The sequence below is a fragment of the Cervus canadensis genome, chromosome 8 (assembly GCF_019320065.1).
Source record: "Cervus canadensis isolate Bull #8, Minnesota chromosome 8, ASM1932006v1, whole genome shotgun sequence".
Taxonomy (NCBI): domain Eukaryota; kingdom Metazoa; phylum Chordata; class Mammalia; order Artiodactyla; family Cervidae; genus Cervus; species Cervus canadensis.
Window position 1 is genome coordinate 13,791,899 of NC_057393.1, and position 15,582 is coordinate 13,807,480.

Consider the following 15,582-nt stretch of genomic DNA (forward strand, 5'->3'; position numbering starts at 1 on the left):
ACCGACTGAGCTACAAGGGAAGCTCTAACGGTTCTTTGGGGGGACACAATTCTACCCACTGTAGGAGCTGGGGTCACCTTTGCCAGAGTGGCCTTGTGGACTCCTGGCCCTGTCAGTGGAGGCTCATTGGCTTCTCAGCCCATGTGCTACGGCCCTGCCCAGGGGCCTGCGTGAGCAGGGCTGGTGCCAGTGGTTCATCTTGCCCAGGATGGGAGAAGTGGCCAGTCTGGCAGCCTGTCTCTAGGCCTCCCGGGCACACCCTAGAAAGCTTGAGTCTTTCACGGGTAACAAAGGAAGAGTGGGGCTTTCCCCTTCTCCTGTCACCCCACAAATCAAAATAGATGTCCTCTGGAAGTCCCCCCATTTATCCACCTGCCATAGACTGAATGTTTGTGTCCCCCTCCCCTACAAAAAATCATACATTGAAACCTTGTCCCTAATGTAATGGTATTTGGGGTTGGGGCTTTGGGGAGGTGATTAGGGCAGATATAAATGGGATCTGTGTCCTTATAAGGGAACTGGGAGAGCTCTCTTATTCCTTCAGCCACATGAGGACAGAGGGAGAAGATGGCCACCCATGAATCAGGAAGCAAGCTCTCATCAGACGCTGAGTCTGCTAGTGCCCTGATTGTGGACTTAGCAAATCTCCAGCCTCCAGAACTCCTTGAAATAAATCATGGTGCCAAAGCAGTTTCAGATTATACAGAAAGGAATGGCCGCAACTGAGTGCAAATAAAACTTTATTTTTAAAAACTGATGGACAGCTGGGTTGACCCAAGGGCCTTAGTTTACTGACCTGGCCTAGCTCATCAGTTATCAAGTCAGTACCTTTCATTGTTAGAGCTTAGGATGGTCCCAAATTAGAGCTGTTCCAAATAAGTCTGGAGAGATCTTGGTGCTGACATCCCGGTCTACATTTCTGATTATTTTCTTAGGACAGTGTCTCAGAAGAACTACAATTTGAAGGCTCTTGAGTTATACTGACAAATTCAGTAAGCATCACCTCTTTCCTTTGAGCCAGGTCTTACACTTCGACCTGTACCTTGGCTTGTCCCACGACTGTTTTCCAGGTGTCTCAAGCAGAATTTCTGTCTCTTCTCTCAGACTTCCAATTCCTCAAGTGTAAAGAAGTGACATCTTATTCTACTATTATGTGCCTTGCCCTCAGCTTTTCCATCTTCCTCCTCTCCCCCACAAAGCTTGTGCACAAGTGAGTGCATGCACACACACACACACACATGCTTGCCCAGTACCTATTGTGACTGCACACATAAGATACACAAGGGAAACTGGGTAATAGCTGAACGAATGAACTCTATGTGTTTAAAACCCTAAGGAGGCACAAACCAGATACATGTGGTTAGTCACCGATACTCGAATGTAGCGGACCTTCATAAGTTAGATGATAAGTAAACCTCACTCTTTCCCAGAAAACCCTGGGCAAGATGTCAAAGAAAATAATAATGATTTGTCCTAAAGTGCTGTGTTCCTCTTTGCTTGCCCAGGGTTTGGTGCCACCCCTGCACCACCCCTTTCCCAGAGAGGCCCTTGGAAAGACAGGGATCGCATGACTGGGTTTCCCCCGATTCCTCTCATGTTCACCAACCTCCTCTGCTCTGGGTCCACACCCCAGGGGACCCTCTCACCAGCTCTGCCATAATCCAGTTCATGAAAAATTTAAAATGTTCTTTTACATTTCTTTTCACCTTGAATTTTTCGTGAAACCAAATGGCGGTTTCCAAAGGTGAAAAACTGTTATTTTCCAAGGCAAATTCCTGTGAAGTGAAAATTGCTAGTTTCACACAGCTCTACCACTGATGACTATTATTACTGCGGGTGCTAGATTAACACAATTTGATCAGGAAAAAGTAAAACCTGGGTTATATTCCTAGCAGGCCTTAAATATTCCCATGGCCAGACTTTCACAGACCAAGAGTGAGCGGGAAGTCTTCCCAAGGCTCTGGTCACCAGGCCCACCATCATCTCTCCTATGGATGTCCGCTGAAGCCAGTCCCCTACAAGGCACAGTCAAACTCAAGAACACGCCTCTTATCCTCCCGAAGACAGGGATGGACTCTGTAAAGGGCATTAACTCAGACCCTCTGAGAGGTGACATACAATGTTTGCTAGATGTTAGAGAATGGGATAGAATTGCTTAAAATGGTGACCTGTATGGGAAAATATCTCTCCATGTATTAGTCCATAGACCTGCCATGACAAGTAGCACAGACTGGGTGACGTTAACAAGACAAATTTATTTTCTCACAGTCAAGGATCAAGTCCAGGATCAAGGTGTCAGCAGATTTGGTTTCTTCTGAGGCCTGTCTCCTTGGCTTCTAGGTGGCCATCTTCTTCCAAAGTCTTCACATGGCCTTCCGTGTGTGTGTGTGTGTGTCCTAACCTCGTCTTCATACAATTCATGTTCAGCCACTTCAGTCGTGTCCCACTCTTTGCGACCCTATGGACTGTAGCCCACCAGGTTCCTCTGTCCATGGGATTCTCCAGGCAAGAAAACTGGAGTGGGTTGCCATACTCTCCTCCAGGGGATCTTCCTGACCCAGGGATCAAACCCAGACCTCCTGCATTGCAGGCAGGTTCTTTACCATCTGAGCTACCAGGCTGGTGCCAAAAGGTGAGAGTCCCGCTACAGTCAGAAGCAGGAGTGAATTCACATGTCACAAAGCATCATTCTTGGGGTATGGAGATGTGGAAAAGTGAAAGTGAAAGTTGCTCACTCGTGTCTGACTCTTTGCGACCCCATGGACTGTGTAGTCCATGGAATTCTCCAGGCCAGAATACTTGAGTGGGTAGCCTTTCCCTCCTCCAAGGGACCTTCCCAATCCAGGAATCAAACCCAGGTCTCCCACATTGCAGGTGGATTCTTTACCAGTTGAGCCACAAGGGAAACCCAAGAGTACTGCAGTGGGTAGTCTATCCCTTCTCTAGTGGATCTTCTTGACCCAGAAATTGAACTGGGGTCTTCTGCATTGCATGCAGATTCTTTACCAACTGAGCTATCATGTGGGTCTCAGCTTAAATATCGGAAAATCTGAGTCACTGCTACCCTGATGTCAGAGATTATTTGGGCATTGTCATTTCCAATAGGAAGAAAAAAAGGGCCCCCTTCAGGTGCGTTTGGGTGTCTCATTTAGGGGCCATGCACAGCGCGGAGAAGTGATAGATGTCCTCAGTGACAAGCCGTGGCTGTTTTTGCATGCTTTCCTGGGTGTCTGGCTGTCAGTAGCCCAGATAGAGATGAAGAAAAAGCATCAGCCTCTACTTAAAAAAAAAATTAATCTCTGAAAGCCCAACCCCCTGAGCTCACCACAGAGTGAGAGTTTTGTCACCTGTAAGTTCTGAAGAAACGCCCTCAGTTGGAATATCCCAAGAAGTTCTTGGCTATGAAAAGCTGAGAGTCGTTTTACCTAGAGATGAAGTCATTTTACCTAGTGTTAGGGTGAAGGCAGCTTTTGGGCGGGAGGAAAGGGCACAATCCCAGGCTGTACATTTGGGGGGTCCGTGCACTCTCTCCTGTCTGCAGCCCCCTGGAATCCCTGGGCTGGAGATAGGAGTCAGCGCTGGACTGGGCCTGTGCTTTGCGGGGCTTCATGGTAAATTGTGTGAGAAAAAATGGGAGTCTCACTACACACCTAACTGAATATAAGAAGCTGATTCCCCAAGCTTCTGTTTGGAATGTTCTGGTAGGGACCACACCAGGCTATTGGGGCCACTCAATTCTTATCCATTCTAATAAAACTTGAACCAACTCTTTACAAAGTCATTGAAAGAAATCCTAGAAGAACAGCTGACCCTCCACAATGGAAAGAGCATGACCCATTCCCAGGCTACTCCTTGGCAAGGTCTGGCCCCTTGGCCTGGGCCCATCTGCCCCCACCATGGCCCGGCTTCCCTGGGGTTTCCTCCGGCACCCAGCTTGGACAAAAGCATTTCCCAGCCTCTGCCCAGCACCAGCAGCATCAGACTCACCTGGGAGATGATTAAAAATGCAGAATCACTGAACTGCCCCAGACCTACTGGATCAAGATCTGCCTTTTTGCCAGATCCCTGTAACAATTTGAGAAGGGTTGGTCTACTGGCAAGGAACTTAAGCAGCTGGTTCTGAGGCTTCATGAGAGAGAGCCCCATGCTGTGTGGACAGAGAAAACTACCTATGGTTTATAAGCTCTAACGTGAGAGTCACAGGGCAGACTCTGGTAAAGTGTTCAGGATGAGTAGCAGCAGAATGTATTACTGGAGACAGAAAAGGGCCCTCCCCAACCCTGCTGGAGAATGGTGCCAGCTGGTCAAAACTCCAGGGTCCTGAGCATCTCCTCTGTGCAGGCCTGTGATAAATAAATGTTCTGTAGGCTTTGCATGCATTTAATTCTTGCATCAGCCACATGAGGTTGACATTCATATTCTAAGTGAAAGAAATGCAGGCTTTTAGTAAGAGTCTCTGAAAAATCATTGAGGTGGCTCAGTGGTAAAGAATCAGCCTACCAATGCAGCAGATGCAATAGACTCCTGTTCTATCCCTGGATGGGAAAGATCCCCTGGAGAAGGAAATGGCCACCCACTCCAATATTCTTGCCTGGAGAATCCCAAGGACAGAGAAGCCCAGTGGTCTACAGTCCATGGGGTCACAGAGAGTCAGGCGTGACTTAGTGACCGAGCGTACATGCATGTAATGTTGACGATCCCTACTCCTTGCCTGTGTGTGTGCTAAGTTGCTTCAGTCCTGTCCGACTCTTTGCAACCCCATGAACTGCAGCTTGCTAGACTCCTTTGTCCATGGGATTCTCCAGGCAAGAATACTGGAGTGGGTTGCCATGCCCTCCTCCAGGGGATCTTCCCAACCTAGGGATCGAACCCATGTCTCTTGCATCTCCTGCATTGGTGGGCAGGTTCTTTACCACTAGCACCACCTGGGAAGCCCTCCGCTACTCTCTAAGATCCAGCAATTTCACTTCTTTATTTATTTTTTTTTATTATTATTATTATTTTCCAGTGGGTTTTGTCATACATTGATATGAATCAGCCATGGATTTACATGTATTCCCAATCCCGATCCCCCCTCCCACCTCCCTCTCCACCCGATTCCTCTGGGTCTTCCCAGTGCACCAGGCCGGAGCACTTGTCTCATGCATCCCACCTGGGCTGGTGATCTGTTTCACCATAGATAGATATACATGCTGTTCTTTTGAAATATCCCACCCTCACTTCTCCCACAAAGTTCAAAAGTCTGTTCTGTATTTCTGTGTCTCTTTTTCTGTTTTTTGATATAGGGTTATCGTTATCACCTTTCTAAATTCCATATATATGTGTTAGTGTCTGTAATGGTCTTTATCTTTCTGGCTTACTTCACTCTGTATAATGGGCTCCAGCTTCATCCATCTCATTAGGACTGGTTCAAATGAATTCTTTTTAATGGCTGAGTAATATTCCATGGTGTATATGTACCACAGCTTCCTTATCCATTCATCTGCTGATGGGCATCTAGGTTGCTTCCATGTCCTGGCTATTATAAACAGTGCTGCGATGAACATTGGGGTGCACGTGTCTCTTTCAGATCTGGTTTCCTCAGTGTGTATGCCCAGAAGTGGGATTGCTGGTATGTGTATGTCCTATAGAAACTGATCCACATGTGAAGTAGAAGGCATACATTTAAATGGGCACAGAAGCGCTTTTATAATTGTAAAAAAAATCAATACAGCTGAAATGCTCATCAAAAGGAGACTAGATAAATACATTTTAATGTATTCCTACAACAGGATATTCTCCAGCAGGAAAAAAAATGGATGAAACACAGCTTTGCTTCATAACAAGGATGAATATCAGAAATATATGTTTAAGTGGGAAAAAAGCAAGTCACACAAGACCTCAAGAAAGTACAATGCAACTCTTTTAAAGCTAAAAGAAAAAGAAAAACCAAACCAACAAAAATAAGAAATATATTATTTAGGAGTGCGTACATAAGTAGTAAAAAAAAGTTTGTGCTGTTTTCTGTTGTGTTCTGTTGTTTTGTTTTTAAGGAAGAGAGCCATAGACACGTTTCAAGATCACAGCTGCTTGTCTTGTGGAGGCAGAGGGTTGAAGGAAAGAAGCCCACTGCTGATGCAAAGATATTGGGAAAAATCTACCTCTTAGGTTGGGAAGTGAGTTCACAGGGATTTAGCACTTATTCATATGTTGTCTGTCTTCTAGTATATGTGTATATATATAATTTCCAAGGAAAATCAAAATGGTGAAAGCTGACATCAGAAAGACAATAGCTTGGATAGGATTACACAGCTAGTAACTGGTAGCGCCAGGGTTTGAACACAGGCAATAGATTGCAGAGTCCACATAACCATGAGCTGAGCTGAGCTGTCTCTTGTGTGTTTGGCTGCCCCCAAGAGCAGCTACAAGTGCAGTATTATCTACAGGTATGACTACGGGGTCTGGGGATGGGGTGGGGTTGGGGTGGGGGAGTTGATATGAATGACCCAGGTCACTCCACAAAGGGACAGGCGCAAACAGGTGCATGTCAGACACGCCTCAGGGTGAGGTCAGTGCCGGACGGTCCCCTCCACAAGCTGGTTCCAGGGGACGCCAGTCTTGCCTGTGAAGCCACCTGCCTTGTTCCACTGGACACACAGTGACCCCAGCTCACAACAGACTCACAAATTTGCCTGAATTTGCTCCAAGTTGCAGCGCTGTGCGGCTATCACAGATGTATAAAATAAGGAAAAGAAACAGAAGGCAGAAGAGAAAAGTAGGGACATCTTGTTCATTTTCACTTCATCATTCCAGCTCCTAATAAGGAGTTTCAGGGGCCCTTGCTTTTGGAAAATACATTGCAATTATTGAAAGAACTACTCTCTCTCACCTTCCTATTGGTCCATGTTGTGAAAAGCGCTCCCTATTGACAGATAAGGATGGCAGCACTCAGAGATGGTAAACAAATTGCCCAAAGTCAAGGCTGTGTGACCTTGGACAAGTCACTTTCGCTCTCTGTACTTGATGTCTTCGTCGGTAAAACAGAAGGGTTGACCCCAGTGATTCACAATTGACAATCTGCAGTTCTCTGGGAGAAAAGCAGGAGAAAATCCCCATCTTCCAGTCTGACTGGTTCTTCAATACCTCTGCTTTAGGAAGACCTCATGCGTTCAAAATAACCAAAAAGGAAAAGGGAAAGACAACAACATATCAGGAAAATGCAAAAAATTAAAATAAAAAAGTCAACTCCTGCTGCTCTATTTATCTTTTAGGCTCAGTTCTGGAGAGCGTAAGAGAATAATTCACATTTCCTGTTTGTCGCTTGGCTTTGATAGCAAACAGCCCATCACCAAGTGAACACAAAGGAGGAATAAAACGGCATCATCCCAGCAGTGGCGTGGCCAGCAGTGTCAGAGACAATGGGCACTGGTTTAATTTCCCCACCTCCTCCCAAACTGCCTTGAAGCAAAGTCAGATGACGCTTTCCCAGAAAGTGGAAGAGGAAAATATCAATCTGTTTCGGGGAAAGTTACGAATTGCGTGTGCCTGGAATACTTGATATATGACTGTAGCCTGGTGAGCAACAAGTGATTCTGGCTGTTGCATTTGATCTCGGGATGGTAATATGCTCTCCTGACATCATCCAAATGGGGAACGACTGAGGATGTTTTATATAAGATGCTTGCAAACTTCAAAGGCCACTCTTAACCCCAAACCACCCCTCTTCCCTCCCTTTCTTCCTCCTTTCCCTCCAGACCCTCCTCTCCCTTCGCCCAGCAAATTGTTTCGGGGCCAAAAGCGATTGTAGGGCGATCAAGAATCAAGGAACTTGTGGCAGGTGGTACCACCTGTGTCTGGGCAGCAGCCTCTCAGGCCGCATCTGCTCTGCAGTTGTGGAGGGACGGAGAGGGGGGCGGCATCTGAGAAGGATTCCCAGCCGGAGAGCCAGAAGCCTCGCCACCAGGGAGGGCAGCTGGCGGGAGTGGGGGGGTGATGCGGGGGGCTCACTCACATCCTTCTACCAGAGTCAGAGGAGGACTCCTTGGGGAACCAAGTGCCCGCATGCAGCCCCCACATTTGTCACAGACGAGGAAACTGAGGTCTGAAAAGACGAACTCAGAGTCAGCCACCGAGGGGTGGGGGCAGAAGCGGACCCCAGGTGCCCTGACCTCTAGCCTTGAATTCTTCCCCTGCACCAACCATTGCCCCCGGGCTTGGCCGGTTGGAGAAAGTCATTCCATCCATCTTCTCCGTCCTTTGGATGAATGGGGGCTAACATTTAACCAGGGCTCCCTGTGCCAGGCACTGTCCTCAGCCACCTACATGAATTAACTCATTTTGTCATCCTCTTGATCTGGTGGTCCTCAGTGGGGGTGATTTTGACCCCCGGGGAGTGTCTTTATTATCATGATTGGGTTGAGGGGGCGCTACTGGCATGCCTTGGGTAGAGGCCAGAGATGCTGCTCAATATCCAGCAATAGACAAGAGAGCCCCGCACAACAAAGAACCATCCAGCACCCAACATCAATACTGCTATGACTAGGAAATTGCATTAACCCTGCATAGTATTTTATCATCATCATCGTTATAGTAGTTGTCTTGTAATGGTGGTACTGCTGGTGGTAATTTTCATGTTACAGATGTAGAAGCCAAAAACAGTGACATAGCCCCTGAGTGGCAGAGCCAGGATGTAAACCTAGGCTGTCAAACTTCTAAAGGAAACAGGACACAAGTTTCCTCTCTTCAGGAGGCCAAATTCATCTAAAAAAAATCTCAGAAATACAGCTCAAGCCAAAGAACCCTTAGCCCTCACCCAGATTCATTCCCCTTCCCAGAATGAGGCACAGTTGGGGCACATTCTTTCAGCCTTTTTCTCTGCGTATGTGAATGCATAGAGCTCTGGTGCTGTTGTGTGGTTGGTGAGCACTTCAATGAAATGTCTCTGTATCTTTTGCAACTTTCCTTTTCTCCCTTACTCTTTGTCTTCGAAATCATTCTACAGCGGGACATGCAGGCAGACATTATTTTTAAGCAACTATTTAATATTCCATAGTTTGGATATCATCACTCCCCTACTGATGGACATCTGCGTTGTTTCCAGTTTTGGACTCTTTGAACCACATGATATGGTGGTTGGAAGTAGAGGCTTTGGGGTCACAGAAACCTGGAACTGAATTTTAGACTAGCTGTGTGACCATGGAGGAGTTCCTTGGCCTCTCTGGGCCTTGCATTCCTCGTCAGTCAAATGAGAACCTCACAGGATTTAAGTTTAAGTTTTCAATGACATTGAATGAAAGGGATGAATGAAGTGTCTGGTACATAGGGAGTGCTCAAAAATGGCAGAATTTGCTATTATTTTTTACCACACCTCAATTATTATTTGCATTATTACTATGATTCGTACACCATTATTAATCCAGTTAGTTAACAGTCTGCTGAAGCCAATTCACCCAGAAATGCCATCAAAATCCTTTAGAGAAAGTGGGCCAAATGATGGAGTGTTCCATGTCCAAAGACTTGAAACACTTTCCCGGCATGAACTGACTCAGCTACAGGGCACCCATCAGGAAACTGGGGGGCGAGAGGGGCTCACGTTGCTAAGGCAGATTTAGTGTGGACCACCTCCCACCTTGGGCTTCCCCTGTGGCTCAGCTGGTAAAGAATCCACCTGCAGTGCAGGAGACCCGGGTTCGATCCCTGGGTTGGGAAGATCCCCTGGAGAAGGGAAAGGCTACCTACTCCAGTATTCTGGCCTAGAGAATTCCATGGACTGTATAGTCCATGGGGTCACAAAGAGTCAGACACGACTGAGCAACTTTCACTTCACACTTCATACCTCCCACCTTAACCAATGCGGAAAGGCCAGCATCCATGGGAGACTCAGCAGATGGGTTTTCAAAAAAAGTCAAAGGAAAAGAGGACAGGGGAGTTCTGTGCCCAGCTGACACTTGAACTAGACAAGATGAAGACCTGATACTGGACAAGTGCAGCTCATGACTCAGTGGGCCATGGTGACTAGGGATCCTGATGGCCAAAATCCCTAATCACACCTGCAATTCAGGGAGAGGCCAGATGGGAATGGTTCTGAGATGGTTCAGCCTCTGAGATGGTTCAGAGGCTGAGGCTGGCCTTGGGGCTGAATTTTGTAAACAGGGCTCTGTTCAGCTCCTTCTTGGTTGTTCTCTGAGAAAGTCCCCCACACTCCTTAGGGATGGACGGTGGAGGAATGCCTCTTTTAGGGGCCTGAGGCAAGAGTTCTAGAGCAGAAGCTTGCTAAGGAGTTTGCAAACTGAGGCAGTTGTGCCAAGAAAAGAGTGCCAATCTCTACTGTTATTACTGCCCAAATCCTTGGGGGTGGGGGGTGGAGAGAGGGGGCAGAGGGCAATCATAACATATTCCTGGTATCCTTCCCTACCCATCCTCATTCTGGGTCCGGATGAGGAGGGATCTGCCACTCTGGCTATGAAAGTGGGGTCATAGCAGGGTGGACCAATCACAGTAGAACCTTACCTAGAAACAGTGGCTGCTCTGAGGACAACACCTGACTCAAGATGAGACCATCACAGATCTCCTGGATTTTTTTTTCCAGACTGGGAGGAGAGGGGTAATAGTTCTCCTTCCTAAGCTAATAGACCCTGTGGATCTGTCTCTAGAGCTGCTAGTGGCCAAAGAGATGTCTAACAGCACGAAGCCAGTGCAGAAACATCCGTGGAGACACAGCAGGGGGCAATCTGGTGGCTATTCAAATGTCTAGAAGCACTCCTCTTTATCCTCCCTGGATACCTGAACCAACTGATTGATTTTTTGTTTTTCTGTCATTAGCAAACAAAAAGGGTTCTGAGTAAATATATCAACCAAGTCCTGTAAGGAAGTACTGTGACTGTCCGTGGCCTCAAGGACACTCAGAAACCAGGAGATCCAGGAGGGTCGTTGGTGACCATGTAAGCATGCGTTCCCCCAAAACCGCTCTCCTTTTTCAGAGAGGGGAGGCTTGTTCCACCCAAAGCAAAAGCCAGACCCGTCAGTCCCAGGCCATGCGTCCTGTGGTCCTGCCAGTGCTCCAGAAAGGATCCTCCCAGTGCCGGCACATGAGGAAACCCTCACGCTCAGAGCTGAACTGAGAGCAGGCATAAAAGCCCAAAGAGGAACTGAATCCTAAGGAGGGAAACAGACTTCACTCAGAATGAGACAGGAAAGAAACACCTCCCGAAAGACCAAAACGACTTCATTCGTTCATGAAGCCTTGCTCAGGATTCCAGCAACATAGGCCAGTCAGCCAAGGGGAGCTTAGTGGCATTTATCTGGGGCCTGGAGGTCTGCAGGTCAGACTTTAGGTACCCCGTTACTAGCTGGGCTCTCTCCAGGATGGCACATGTGCCTGCTTTTCTGCCTGGCTCTGCCCCTCCCCAGCTGTGTGTCTGGATGAAGGATACATGTAAGCACACGTGTGTGTACCGTGTGCTTCCCAGGACCTGAGAGTGGGTCACTGGGATGACACAGCTGTTGCATGAATGTCTGTGAGAGGTGGCAAGGGCGTGTGATGTTCATAAATAAGGCGAGTGCATGTGGGTGAGTGGACACGGGCACCTTCCAAAGGGTAGAAGAGGGACAAAGAGTGACAAGTACTTGGAAAGGGGGTAAAGGATAGTGAGGGGAGTGTGAACAGTGTGTGTGTGTGTGTGTGTGTGTGTGTGTGCACGTGCACACACATGCCTGCACACGGCAAAACAGGCCTCGAAATTGGAGGGTACCACTTGGCTTGGGGAAGTGGAGTGGGTGGGATGTGTCTACTGGGCGTATATGGCAGAGCTGGGGGATGGGAGTAAGGGGTCTGCTGGCGGTGAGCAGCCCCCGAGGGGAGACCCTACCAGACCTTCCTGGGGAGGCAGCAGACAGCCCCATATATCAGGCCCCCTCCTCCCAGACCCTGAGCCCCAGGCAATTGGCTTTCCTAGCCAGTGCCAGGGTGGTGTACCCCAGGGCCTCCTGGCCTGGCCAGCTGCCTGTGTTAGTAATCCAGCCCAGAAATGCCAGCCTGATTCCTCACCCCAGGGTGCCAACACACCTCATGTTTGGCCTGGAGGCTGGGGAAATGAACTTGTCGGGAAAGACAGACTAATTTTCTTTTCCAGTCCTAAGGCAACTCCTGGATGCCTCAGAGAGAGGGAGTGAGCAAACCTGAGGTGGTGATGATCAGTCTGGCGGCGCTGTCTTTTGGTGAGCTTCCCACAAGAACTTCCAAGGGGGCAGCTAAACCCGTGGTCTCCAAGAACCAAGAGCTCTGCTTCCATGGACATGACTGCCCTCCATGGCTATGTTCGGGCCCCTCTGGAGTCCCCCAGTCTGCAAGGGAAGTGAGGGAATCTCTGGGATCTATAAGCCCATCTCCAGGGATCAGAACCACCAGGAAATCAGAGCAACTCATTTCTGGGCTGAGAAGCTGGGTCCCCAGGCATCTCGCTGGTACACAAGTTGGAACAGGCCTGGCCTTAGTCACATCTCCACTTCTAATCCTGGTCCATGTCCAACACCCACATGCCAAGTGGCTGAAATATCTGGTCCTTCCTGGGTGTCCATCTTCTCCGCCCTACCCATATTCCCGCAACCCGGGCCTTTTCCACCCAAACCCAGGGCCACTCCCATCCTGCCCGCTCCTGCCGGCCCTGGATTGACAGGGTCAGTGGCCATCAGGAGGTGCGCTGCTCTCTGCGTTCACAGGAAGGCTCCCCGGGGAGACCCCCACCACCGCCGAGCTCTGTGCGTGACCCACGCCCCTATTCCTTCCTCCCTCCCGGATGATGAAATCATAGCCTCGATCTGGACCTGTTCATGCCACAAGACAAATTGTCAAAATGTTTTGATCTAATTGGGTCTTTTTCAAGTCAGCTGAAAACCATCAGGCGGGGAACCAGATGGAGCTGGTGATTAATGAGGGACATTTGGTTGCTTCTCCACATCCATCATGGAGCCCCATTTGGGCGGGTGTGTTCTCATCCTCCGCCACGAATGGGTATGACCAGGCAGATAACTGAGGCCCTGCTTCTACGCTTCCATGGGCTTCTCCTCTGAGGCTCCAAAACCCGGGGTCCAGGAATGACTGCTGCTGGACAGGCCCCTGACTCAGAGATAGCCTCTTGTCCACGTGGCCCCGGCCCCACTGGGGACCACGTGTTACACCGCCAGGCTCCAGTACAGGTAGGGGACAGAGGGGAAGAGAGGGCATTTCTGTGAGCCCCGGGGACACGCTGGCTGCAATCGACCCCGGGATCCAGGTTTGCAGGTTCTAATGCTCAGCCCACGTGGCCACCGTCCCTTTGTCTGAAAGGCACTCTGCTCTGGTGTGGGAGGTCTGAGCCGGTTTCTATGGACATTTTCTTCACAGGGAAGCAGACTCAGAGACAGCGTCCAGAGGCCTGACTGTTGGTGCAGCCAGGGCCTCCCACTTGCCGTGTGATTTTTCAGTGAGATCCACCCCTCTCTGCGCTTCTGGTGCTTCATGGGTAAGATTCGATGGGGCCCAGTCCTTGAACCGCTGACTGCTCTGTGCCGAGGACTCTTCCTTGCACCACAAACCTCCGTATGCGTGTGTGCTCAGTCGCTCAGTCTGATTCTTTGCAACTCCATGGACTGTAGCCCGCCAGGCTCCTTTGTTCATGAAATTTTCCAGGCAAGAATATTGAAATGGGTTGCCATTTCCTACTTCAGGGGATCTTCCTGACCTGGGGGTCGAACCCACGTCTCCTGCATTGGCAGGCAGGTTCTTTACCTCTGAGTCACCTGGGAAGCCCCACAAAGCTCCCCAGATGAACGCTTTTGGTTAAAATTTCACACTCACTAGAAGTGGTTCCCAAGACCCAGGATTTGTTTTTCCTAATGATAATCTTTGATCAGCGAGACTCAGTGAAGTGGAATTTACCGTGGGATTCATTTTAGGTGGCTGGGAAGTTGGCTCCCTTCTAAACAGCCATGGGTCCTTCCTGCCCCACACTCTGGGGGTCTGTCACCCGAGGGCCCAGCCCCAGAATGGGGTAAAGCTGGTGTGAGGATGGCAAGGGGCTTGCAGTCAGAAGACCTGACCTCAAACCCTGCCACAGCCCACTTCCTGCCTGTGTGGCCTTGGGCAGGTTGTACCTATTCTCAGATACCTTTTTTTCACATCTGTAAAATGGAATCATCACACCAACTTTCTTGGGGTTATTGTGAGGCTTAAACAATACAATACTTCTGTATCATTTTTTTTTTAGATTCCACGTGTAAGTGACATCGTATAATATTTGTCTTTCAGACTGACTGCACTTAGTACGATAATCTGTAGGTCCATCCATGTGGCTGCAAATGGCCTATAGAAAACAGACTTATGGTTACCAAAAGGGAAGATGGGGGAGGGATAAAACGGGAACTGGGGATTAACAGACACACACTACTGTATATAAATTAGATAAACAAGGACCTACTGTACAGTTCAGGAAATTCTATTCAATATCTTGTAATAACGTATAATGGAAAAGAATCTGGAAAAGAATATATATGTATATATATATATACACACATGTATATAACTGAATCACTTTTCTATACACCTGAAACATTGTAAATCAACTGTACTTCGACTTAAAAAAAAAAATGATCCCTGTGAAAGCCCTTTGCCTTGGAAAGTAGATTTCCTGGTGTGAATTGCCATTACTATTCTGTGGCCACATCCAGGTGGAGTAGAATGGTGACCCCTGGACCCCAAAACTGATTTCCCCTTCTGATCTCTGAAATTCCCTTAGTACAGGTTTTCCCAGCTTCAATATTGTTGATGTTCAGGGTAGGCTAAGCCCTCTTTAGGTAGGCTGTTCTGAGCCCTGTAGGATAATTAACAATATCTCTTGCCCCTACCGCTAAATGCTAGAAGCAGCCCCACTCCACCCAGTCTTACAACAACTAAAAATATTACAGACGTTGCCCAGTCTTCTCTACTGGAGGGTATACCAGCCCTGGTCAAGAATCATTGCTTCAGTAAGACCCATGGTATTTCTGCCCTTCGACACTATGGGTGGCTTAGAGAGAAGGGTCATGGTGTTTCCAGTTCATACTGAGGGTTCAACTGGCTCAGCCTCTAATGAGCTGTGTGAGTTTAGACAAGCCCCTAGCCTCTCTGGGCCTCGGTATCTCATTTGTGAAAAGAGGAACGTGGGGATGAGCTGCCTTGCAGGGTTTCTCGACTTGGGGCTGAGTCCTTTCCCAAGGAGTGTCGGGTGGGGGAAGGTTTGGGGACCTGGTAGGCGGGAGGCATGGGAAGAAAGGATGGAAAGACAAACGCGTCTACATCATGGAGCTCCCATCTCCCCGGAGGCTGGCCTGGTGGAGAACTGAAATTCTTGCTTCTCACAGTTCCTTCAGAAGAGAGTATAGAGTCTATAATAGAATAACTGCCAATGGTCATTGAGCCCTTTTAGGAGGCACTTTGCCATGCTTTTTACATACCTCATTTCATTTAGTCGTCAGAACCACCCAAACGGCCCTCTGAAGTAAGTTTAATTATTGCTCATTTCACAGATGAGGACACTGAGGCTCAAACTGGGTGAGTGAACAAAAGGTATATATGGTGGGGAAAAGCGA

General features: G+C 48.4%; 1 long non-coding RNA gene across 1 annotated transcript; it reads left to right on the top strand.

Annotated features, from left to right (window-relative positions):
* The first annotated feature begins 13,043 nt into the window (after nt 1-13,043).
* LOC122446184 lies at nt 13,044-15,582 on the top strand. The gene is made up of 3 exons (XR_006270805.1): nt 13,044-13,173; nt 13,361-13,478; nt 15,520-15,582. It is a non-coding gene; the product is annotated as an uncharacterized LOC122446184 (long non-coding RNA).